At 38.1% G+C, this 10,878-nt stretch overlaps 1 long non-coding RNA gene across 1 annotated transcript; it reads left to right on the top strand.

Annotated features, from left to right (window-relative positions):
- The first annotated feature begins 5,280 nt into the window (after nt 1-5,280).
- Nucleotides 5,281-7,370, top strand: LOC133878537 (uncharacterized). Its single transcript, XR_009901923.1, has 2 exons — nt 5,281-5,629; nt 6,245-7,370. It is a non-coding gene; the product is annotated as an uncharacterized LOC133878537 (long non-coding RNA).
- The last annotated feature ends 3,508 nt before the right edge of the window (nt 7,371-10,878 follow it).

Below are 10,878 nucleotides of genomic sequence, written 5' to 3'. Positions count from 1 at the left end.
AAGTATGATAGTTTTCAAGACCTGTTTAACTAAGTGTTAAGTTGTACAATCTTTCTCGAGGAATAGCAAATTGCATCGGTTATAAACCAACTTGTTTTGGATGATTAGGTATTGATGACCACAATATTTTGAGGTATAGTCATGATTTATGAAATGCTTTTAGAGATAAAGATTATAGAAATTCGGATGCTTAATAACTTGGCAGATTTATGGATATTAAGTCAATAAATATATTAAGCATCACGTAGATATTTTATGTGCTTAGTGATAAATATTGAGGTTTAGAGATTTCTTGATTTACTATAGGATGTAAACAAAGATATCTATGATCTTGAATATAGTATCCTTTTGAAGATGGACACTTAATCTATAGATGCGGATTCATGTGTTTTAAGGACATATAAGGAAATAAGTTGATCGAGTAAATTGATGATATTTGAGACAATTATATTCTTGTGATCAGATAACTTTAGTGAAGTTAGAATATATTGAGAAATTATTGGAGTTTTCTAGAGGATAAGATAATCCACATGATAAGATGAATCTTTCGGAAGATCTTAAGTTTGAGAAATGCTCTAGTTATCAATTTGAGGATGATTGAGGTAAACCATATCTTGATTTATAGATTGATACTTAGTGTAATTTCCTGATGTGATTTTCATATTTGAGGTCTAAGGAATAAACATATATGGAGAATAGGTTATGATATACCACTTATATTGATGCCTAGTTGAATTTTAGAAAATGTGAGTAATGCTATGTGAAGGACAAAAGGAAGTTGTTCCTAAATCAGGCTACAGGAGTATGATAATTGATTATTAGATGTTGATAACACATTGATTTTTGGAGATGACTGATTTATATATATTTGAGGAAATTAGTTGATCAAATGATTTAATGATTTTTGGAGAGATTATTTTCCCTATGCATCTGACGAACTTTGGAGAAGTTTATATATATTTGAGGTCTTTATGGAGCTTAAGTCAAATAAAATTTTGATCATGTGATTCATTGATTCTCTTAGATATCCTTGCTTGGCAGATAAGTTTATAATTAGCAGATCTGAGTATTGATTGACTGCATAACTAAGTTGGAGTAATACTTAGATTTTAATCTATTGCAATTTGAGGATGATAGTAATTATGCAGAAATAGAGAGAAGAACATAGTACCATAAGGATTATACCCGAGTTTAAGATCATAGTTCAAAAGATTACAGACATATTAGATGATAAGAATAGTACATAGAGAATAATTATTGTCTTACAAGATGAACCACTTTAGATTTAAGAAAAAAACCATGGACTTGCAAATCGGACCGTTTCTGCATCATTCCCGGAGAGTTAGGTATGCTTATACCTGCGAGTATTTCATAGTACTGCAGTTAGTTATTTATTTTAGTTAATAAAGAACTGCTAGATCAAATAGAATACCTGGCTAAACCTCAGAGCGGAAAACCCTAAGATCTTGGACTGCACGCAAGAGGTCCTGGTATTGTTCTTGGAGACGATTAGTGTTCTGCTCCAAGTCAGCATACCTCTTTTCCAAGTCTTTCGCATACGAATCTACCACCTTCTTCAGCCTTTTATTCTCTTGTTGAAGAACCCGATTTCTTCGCCTAAAATCTATATACATTCGCTGCAAAGTCGAAATTTGAGCTTGCAGCGTTTGAACTTCATTTCCCCGGACTTGGAGACGCCGAGCCATATTTGAAACCGAAGAGGCACCCTGAATACTGAAAGCCAAAGAGTCATTGATGGCTTGAGCATCCGTCCTATCCGCCAACAACTTTTCATCTCGAGGAGTTATGATGCCTTCAGCCACGGATGCAGCTACTGCATCATTCAGCATCACCGACTCATTTGTCAGAAGAGGACCTCTCTGAGATAGGAACAAGGGACGCCAAATTTCTGGTACTACAGGCGCATCATTTAGATCAAAATTATTTTGAGAGGATGAAGAAGCCATTTTGGAAAAAGACTAAGGAAATGAAGATATTCCTCAAGGACCTGAAGGAGTAAAGATAGAAATGAGGCTGTTGTTTGAAAGATCTGAAGGAAAGGAAAAAGGATTTAATCAGTGAACGAGACGCAATCTAATCAAACGTCATTCTGAGCGTAGCTGCCACTAACACTAGTAGACAACTCTCGAATCACGAGCTCTCTTCTTTTCAACTTTCACCATTTTCACCTTCTCGAATTCCGAATTCACCCAAGACTTTTCCGGATTTCTCGCCGCACCTTTCGTGCCTAGCAGACGTGGAAGAGCATTCCGAGAAAAGGATGGAGATATTGCGATCCACTGTCGGCACCACTTGCATCGACCCTTCTCAAATTTTCTCTATAAATTCGCTCATCTTCTCCATTGCAAAGCACACCTTTGAGTTCTCAACTCTTCAAGCTTTGAGAGCCAAAAATTTTCTTCTGGTCTGAGCTTTCATCACTTCCTGAGAGGGAAGATGAAAATTTCATAACCAATTTACAAGCCTAAAGTTAGAAAAATGCAGCATCAAAATCAGATTCACAAACACAACGAAGCAAGATTATTTTTGATCATATCATCCAGAAGCAAGATTATCATTGATCACGCTTCTGAGATGAAGTATCTTTCTCTTCCTTCGCATCACCATAAACATTTCTGGCATCTACTTTCAATCCGGTGATGGCGATCTGTGACAGAAGAGAGAGAGCACCACGATATGAGTACCGCACTCATATCCTTTCCGGATTGCTTGCCTCGCCTTCCTCCTTCCTGGTTTCCATGTTTCTATTTGGCAAGCTTTCCACCAAGACTATCTGGAAAACATCTGCACAAAGGAAATGTTATACAAGAAATTTTTCCTGTAATGAGGATTTCTTAAATGAAGTTTAGATTTTCAATTATGATGATGTTTTGAAGTATGAATATGATATGTTTTGGCTGATTCGAGTACTTTTGAGTATATTGAAATTTTGATGAACTGTCGGGATTCTAAGGAAAGATTTCAAATCGGATTAATATAGGATGAGTTTGAGGTTTAAAAGATTAATATCAATTCTATGATAGTAGCCAGTGATTACGGATTTTGAGGATAGGTTAATATTTTAAGGCAATTCTGAATTATGGAACTAGAAATATATGATTTTGTTATTGGAAGAATTTTGGTGTTATAGGAATATGATTTGCATAATTATTGTTGGAAAACAACATGTTATGATTAAATCCCATTTTGAGGTTTATTTGGACCAGAATAATTTTTATGGGATAATACTGTTTCTGACCAGAATCGTGATGATTGTAATGTCAAATGTGGAGACTAGGTTTCGATGCATTTCTGATATTGAGGCTTAGTTGATTTTTGGAAAGTGAGAAATACTACATGGCAGTAAATGGAATCAATTATATATCAGCTAATATGATTAAGGAAACTAATTATGTTATTTGAGGATTAATCTTTGGATTGTGAAATTTGCTGATTTACAGACTTGATGTTCATACTGGATGATCTTAGAATTTCTGCATATTTATTAAATATTAAGTATACCGTTGATGATTAATTGATTTATACTTCGAGGTTAAATCTTGTAATGGAATGCAAGGATATTGCCTGATTTATAATTTGAGGTTTACCTATGATTGGAGACAAGATTTGGAAAATGATAGTGTCTTACACACTTTTGTTGTTAAAAGAAATCATGATTACAAGATCTGATCTTAAGCCTTTATACCTTTGTCATGATATTAAGGATAGTTATGATTGATTTGATTTACGTGTCTAGGATATGATCTATGTTTTTGAAGTTTGAAGAATTAAGACTGTCTTACTTGAGGATAGGAATAGTTGGATTTAGAAATAACGTTTAAGGATTTTCTAATGGAAATGGAAACGATGTGGATAGTGATGGTTACATTGGAAGTCATAGTTATGACAAGATGGTATAAGTATGCATTAGTTTCTTTGTTTGGGGAAAACTTTATAGCTTTCGAATTTCGAGGATGAAATTCTGTTAAGGGGGGAAGAATGTAGCGCCCCAGATTTTAAGACATAATTATAATGGTTTAAATTAATTTTAAAACATTTTTATAAGGAAAAATAATAACTACGATTATTTATGAAAATAAATATGTATTTTTGTTTGCAATTTGATAAAAACTCAAAACAGACCTTAAACTTTGGAATAACGGAAACAGGGTCAAACGAACTCCGTTTTGGTCGATTTAAAATTCTGAACGCTCATCTTGAAGTCCTCTAGCTACCCTCCAAATTTCATAATTTTTGGACTTTATTTGGTACCCGAAAACATCCGTCAAAAACACAACCCCTGTTCTGGACGGAAATTCACATTATTCATTATTGGGCCATCTTTGAACTTAACCCAACCCATTCCAATTGCTATCCACAAATCCAACCCATCTATCACATGTTATCTTCCTATGATCATGATGATTACATGAGTCACCACCCAACTCAACATGTGAAAGACCTATTTTTATACCATAAGAATACCATTAATAAATGTGTGTTTAATCATTTTAGTTGGATGATTAAATATGATAGTGGAAGATATAATGATTCAACACCTAGTGCAACATTCCACTACATTTATTCTCTCCTCCTCTCATGATGAAAGAATAAAAGATGTCTAGAATAGAATCTAGAGCAATCATAAAATGAAAGTAGTCTAAACAATATCTTGTTTTAACTTGTCAAAGTAAACCAGAAACTTTGATTGACCAAAACTCAGTCATAACGAACTCGGATTGAGTTGGACCAAAAAGAGAAAGTGTTCATCTTGACGTCATGTATCTACACTCAAAATTTCACAGCGATCGGAGTAGTTTTGACCATCAAAACGTTGCTTGGAGTAAGCACAGATGGAGGTTTAAAGAGAAAAGCCATAGGTCTGTGTGACAAAAGCCAACGTGCTCCGCTCACGGGTAACAGCGGTTTAGAGTCTGTAAAGGGTTAAACCACAGATGGAGGTTTAAAGAGAAAACTGATAAAAGAATTTACTGAATCATTAGAAAATCTGTTTAATTGTTCACCTTGTTAATCTACATAAACTGTCATTCTTATACCATTATTCATATTCTTCAAATTCTATTTGATTGTTCATATGCTATGCCACCTGTCCTAAAACAATACATTTCATTTATGAATCATGCTTTAATATGTGTTTTCTTATAAAACATAAACAGCCTAGCATAACACTTCTCAGACAATTTTCATAATTTGAATCTCCAACTTATACTCAGTCTAAAATCACATATCATATTCATACTCTTAAACATCATCGTAAATTTTAATATACTCAAAAACATTTAATTCATCTAAAATAAATTAAAATCAACATACTATTGGGTTATGTTATAAATCAATTTACATTATACAATTCATTATATGTGAAATTAATTCTTATTAGTAAGTGGAATAAATCTGTCATTATGCATGACTAAAGATTATGGCATAAAGGTTTATAACATGTTTTATTCCCCTGGTGTTGTATTTTCCTTACTGAGTTGTCGAACTCACCCCTTTTTCCTCCACCCCTTTCCAGATGACAACAGTAAGACAGAGTCTTTTCTTGTAAAGGCGTAGACCTCATTGAGAGCGATAGTTCGTGATGAACCGGCCAAACCCTAGTTGCATAGTATGTTTTGTTTTATTGGAGTTCATGACCTTGTAAAGGATCATTAATAAAATGGTATAAAAATAGGAAGTTTGAAATTTTCTAGTTGTAAATGCACGCTTTTGTTTAAAATGTTTGTTTTTAGCACTCAAACTCACGTTTCCCTTATTTTCCAAAAATGGGGGCGTGACATCAATAGAACCTAAATCAAAATCAGAAGCATGTGAAGTTGAAGTACTCAAATCATCAACAATTAAAGATGGCTTGTTAGAAATATTTGAATGAATACAAACCATGCTTTTCAAATTATCACTAGAGAATTTTTCCAATTTATTCTTAAGTGCATCAATAGTATTAAGCAACATGATATTCTCATATTTCAAAGAGTCAATCAAAACATGTGATTCAAATAACAGAATAATCAAAGACTCTTTTTCTTGCTTTACCTTTTTAAGCTCTTTATGAGAAACTTTAGAATTTTTAGCATTCTTCAATTTATCAAAAACCTTAAAGAGCTTAATATCATAATTCTCTTTAGATAATTGAGAAGAATTCATGATAAATGGTGTTGTTAGTTTGTAATTGGTTACATTCTGTAGGTCAAAATCATTTATATGTAATGATGCTTTCTAACAGGGATTCCGCTATTCAGAAGTGCTTCCAGAAGATTCTACACAGTTTGCAAGGTAGAAAACTCGGTTCCTTGTCAGCCGTCCAAACGACGTGTCATACTGTCCGGACACCCATCTGTCCAAAGTGCCAGCCATCCGGACGATGTATCATACCGTCTAGACTCCCAGCTGTCCCAAGCATCATCCTTCCGGACGACGAGAACTTTCCATCCGGACCTTCCCCTGTGTCGAGAAGTTTCGAATTGCTCTAGTTTGCATCCGTCTGGACGTTTCAGCAGCACTTTCGGACGACTCTCAGCGTTCGACAAAGCTTCAAAATTTCTTTGCAAAGCACAGTTATGGGAAGATCGCTACAACCGTCCGGACGACGTGGATTCCCGTCCGAACGCGCTCATCCATAAGGCAAGTATTGCAATTCAAATCCAGACATCTGGACGACTGTCCTCATGGTCCGAATGCGCATGCATCAGATATGAAAATTGCGTGCATCAAATCAACTGTCCGAACGATCATCCCCCTGGTCTAGACGCGCGAAGCCTTTATATGGAAATTACTTGCAGCAGAAGTGTGACTGTCCGGACGACAGGGCACCACCGTCAGGACGCGGCTCAAAAAAAGGAAAGAATTTCAACGAAATTCTCGGACAATTGATTGAACAGTTGTCCATCTGGACGGCCCATGACTGCCGTCCGGACGGCGCCAAGTTTTTATCAAGCCAGACGTTCATTTGAACCGTCAGCCTATAAATAGAGGTCCCTAGGCTTGAGAACAGCAAGAATTTGGTATTGAATTCCATTAGTGCTTAGAGAGCTATATTGTGAGATTATTGAGCTGAGTTGATCACTCTGAAGCCATTGCTGTGTGTACTGTTGTTGCGCTTAATCTGAAGTCTATCTTAGGGGTTGACCCTAAGTAAAGGATTCCATTGAAGACCCCTTTAGGTAGGAGACCTGATTGGGAGGCGTTCATGTTGGGTTACACGTTAGAGTGTAAGGTACAACCACTGCATCAGGGGTATGTGAGTGCTACTACTTTGTAACTAGTCTTGTCTTCTGAATAGTGGATATCCTGGGTTTGGCTGCCCCGTAATGGTTTTTCTCATATTGAGTTTTCCACTTCGTTAACAAAAATTCTAGTGTTATTTAAATTCCGCACTGTTATTATTTTGTTAACACTTTGTGCACACATACACTTAGAAGTCAATTTCAATTTTTCCTTTGGTATCAGAGCTTGGTACACTCTATTGAGATTAATTTCTTGAGTGTTATTTTTTTGACTTCTATCTAAAAATGTCTCAAACTCTTAATATTGTTCCTACCGTTGATGGTACGAACTATGGCTATTGGAAGGCTGGTATGCGTTTCTTTTTGAAATGTATTGACTGTTGGAGTATTGTTGAAACTTGTTGGACTAAACCAGTGGATGCAGCACTCGAAATAGTCCCACAGAAAAATGCATGACTTTCAAATGATAAAGGCCTCCATGCTCTATGTCAAGCACTTTCACCGTCTGAATTTGCAAAAAATTCAAACTGTGAATCTGCTCAAGAATCATGGCAAATCTTGGAGACAACATATGAAGGCACCAAACTTGTAAAATCTTCCAGACTTCAAATGTTGATTTCCAGATTTGAAGAAATTTAGATGTTGGAAGAAAAGACATTTGGAGAGTTTTACTCCAAAATGAGTGACCTAAGAAACTCCATGGTGAGTCTAGGGAAGCCCGTCTCGGATGCAAAACTCATCAGAAAAATTCTAAGGTCTTTGCCTAAGCGTTTTAGGATCAAGGTGACTACAATTGAAGAGAGCAAAGATCTGGAAGAAATGAAGATTGAAGAGTTGGTGGGATCTCTTCAAACTTATGAGTTGTCCTTGCCCCCGGTCAAAAAGCTAAAGACCATTGCCCTGAAGGCTTCCAAGAAAAAGGTAGAAGCCTCATCTGAAGATGACTCTGAAGAGGAAGAAAAAGTTGTGGCTATGCTGACCAAAAATTTCAGAAGACTAATGAGAGATGACCGATTCAAGAAGAAGTTTTCTAAAAAGATGAAGAATGCTCCCAGAGAAGCTGAACCTGAGGAAGTAGAGAAGAAAGATCCCAGGGGTCCGAGATGCTTTGAGTCCTCAGGATTTGGGCATATACGAACTGACTGTGGGAACCTCAAGAAGGGCAAAGGGAAGGCATACAATGTGACTCTTAGTAATGAGTCAGAAGAAGAAGAACCTCTTGAGTCAGAAAAATTTCTAGCCTTTGTGGCTCCACTTGTAGAAAATGAGGATTCTTATTACTCAGAACACATTGACAATGGGGATGAACTCAATGAGGTGTACAAAACTCTCTATGTAGAGTATGAAAAGCTGAGGGAATGATGTAAGTAGCACCTTCATGATCTGAACAATTTGCAGACTGAGAAGAGTTCCTTGCTGCGGAAAATACAAGAGCTAGAGGAGAAGTTACTAGAGACAACTCCAATTAGAGAGAGTCACCGTTGAAAAGCTGACTCGCATGTTATCAATTCAGAAGAGCCCAACCGACAAGACTGGACTCGGGTATTTAGCTCCTTCCATTGACACTCCCTCTACCTCCAAGATTGTCTTTGTTAAGCCCGCAGTCCCAGATCCTCCCCCCACTGTTGAAGATAAAGGGAAGGACAAGCTTAATGGAGATGTTCTAGGCACTCAGAAGCCCCCTTCCATCAGAAGATCTCCTATATGTCACCACAGCAGCTTAAATGGGCATGTCCAACCTCAGTGCTCCCTTTTGAAAGAACATAAAGCAAGCTAATCATGGCACTAGACCTCTGACCCAGCATCGGACTCCATGGTATCAGGCTCCTTACTAAGCTCCATAGAGGCAAGCACCAAGGCATCAAGCTTCTCAATATCAAGCCCCTTGGTCTCATGCACCGTGGCACCAGGAATCTCAGCATCAGTGACCTCAGCAGTAATATGTACCTGCCAATCACAGTGGCAAATCCAAGATCAAATCCAAGCACTCTAAAAGGTCGTAGAAGGTGGAAGATGATCAATACTACAGAGAGCCACCTATTTGGATGCAAAGTATGATGGAGTGGATGGGTCAGCAGATGAAGTCCTGCCAGCAACCACCCACTGGAAGGCAGGCTTGGGTCAAGAAGAAGAATGACATTCACCCCATGAGGGCGAATGGAGGCACCAAGCAGGAGAAGGTGTTCATGCCTATGATTTGGTTCCTAATCCTAAGGCATCAAGTTTGAGTGCATGACTTTTACTTGTTATATTTTGTATGCAATATCTACTTTGCTTAGATATGATTGAGAGTTTATGACTATATCTGCCAAGTGTTTTTCCTGTGTATGCAATAGTTGGATAGCTTCTTTCCTCATGCGATGAAAATTTACACTATCCAAGACTCCCCTAAAGTTATATCTTTCCTTCTCTGACTTTTTGTTTCTAGAAATATTGGATAAGAGGAGAGGTTTGTGATAAGATGGCCAAATCGACCAAATGCTAGTTGAACCTAGAACCTAAAAACTCTGGCATTTTCTCTACGTTGCAGCATCAAAAGTGTTAGTTTTTGTGTTGGCTGCATTCTGTTGGACAAAATCACTTCTATGTAATGTTGCTGCTTTCACAGGGATGCTGCTTTATCTAGAGTCTACTCTTCAGCTATGTTCTTCGAGAAGATTCTGTGAAGTTTTCAAGGATTTATTTCGGTTCCCTATCAGCCGTCCGGACGACATGGTATTCCGTCCGGACGTTCATCAGTTAGCAACATCTGTCCGGATGACGAGATCTTTCCGTCCGGACGCCCATCAGTGTCTAGATGCTTCAAACAGTTCAAGGTTTCATCCGTCCGGATGTAATGGCAAATCGTCCGGACGCTCTTCAGAGTTTGAGAAGACCCCAGTGTTCCAGCGCATCCGTCTGGACGACGTGGCTATACCGTCCGAACGCCATTCAGTGTTTGACAAGCATTAGGGTTTCTGACTCTAGACACAGTTATGGGAAGACGGTTGCTACCGTCCGGACGATGTGTGATCCCGTCCGGATGATATTCTCTATAAGGCAAGATGTGCATACAAAGTTCAACCGTCCAGACGGCAGTCTTCAGGGTCTGGACGATCAAGCTTCATATTTGGAAATTGCGTGCAACAGTTCAATCGTCCGGACGTCAGCCTTCAAGGTCCGGACGCTCCAAGCCTTATTATGGTAATTTCGTGCAACCGAAGTGCAACCATCCGGAAGCTAGGGCAACACTGTCCGAACACGGCCTTGTTATAGAAGCTTTCAGTACTACTTTGGAAAGGCGGTTGCAGTTTACCGTCCGGACGCTCGGTCAAGCCGCCCGGACTCCCTCTGGTATTTTGATCATAACTTTTTACTCAAATATCGGATTGGGACGAAATTGGTGTCGTTGGAAAGTTGACCAAAAATACTGTCAACTGACCATCCGAACGGCCACTAGAAGCATCTGGACGTACCCCGTCCGGATGGAAAGATTTGCCCGTCCGGACAGCCCTGCAGAAAATTCCAGAATACTTTTCGGACAAGAAAAACTTGGCCCGTCTGGACGGCCCAAGGCTCCCGTCCGGACGCGCGTGTCTCGGACTCCGTTTTTTACTCGATTTTGGGTTTCCAAATCCTATAAATAAGAGGCTTA

The sequence above is a fragment of the Alnus glutinosa genome, chromosome 9 (assembly GCF_958979055.1).
Source record: "Alnus glutinosa chromosome 9, dhAlnGlut1.1, whole genome shotgun sequence".
Taxonomy (NCBI): domain Eukaryota; kingdom Viridiplantae; phylum Streptophyta; class Magnoliopsida; order Fagales; family Betulaceae; genus Alnus; species Alnus glutinosa.
Note: the sequence above shows the minus strand (reverse complement) of the source record. Positions and strands in the feature narration are given on the sequence as shown.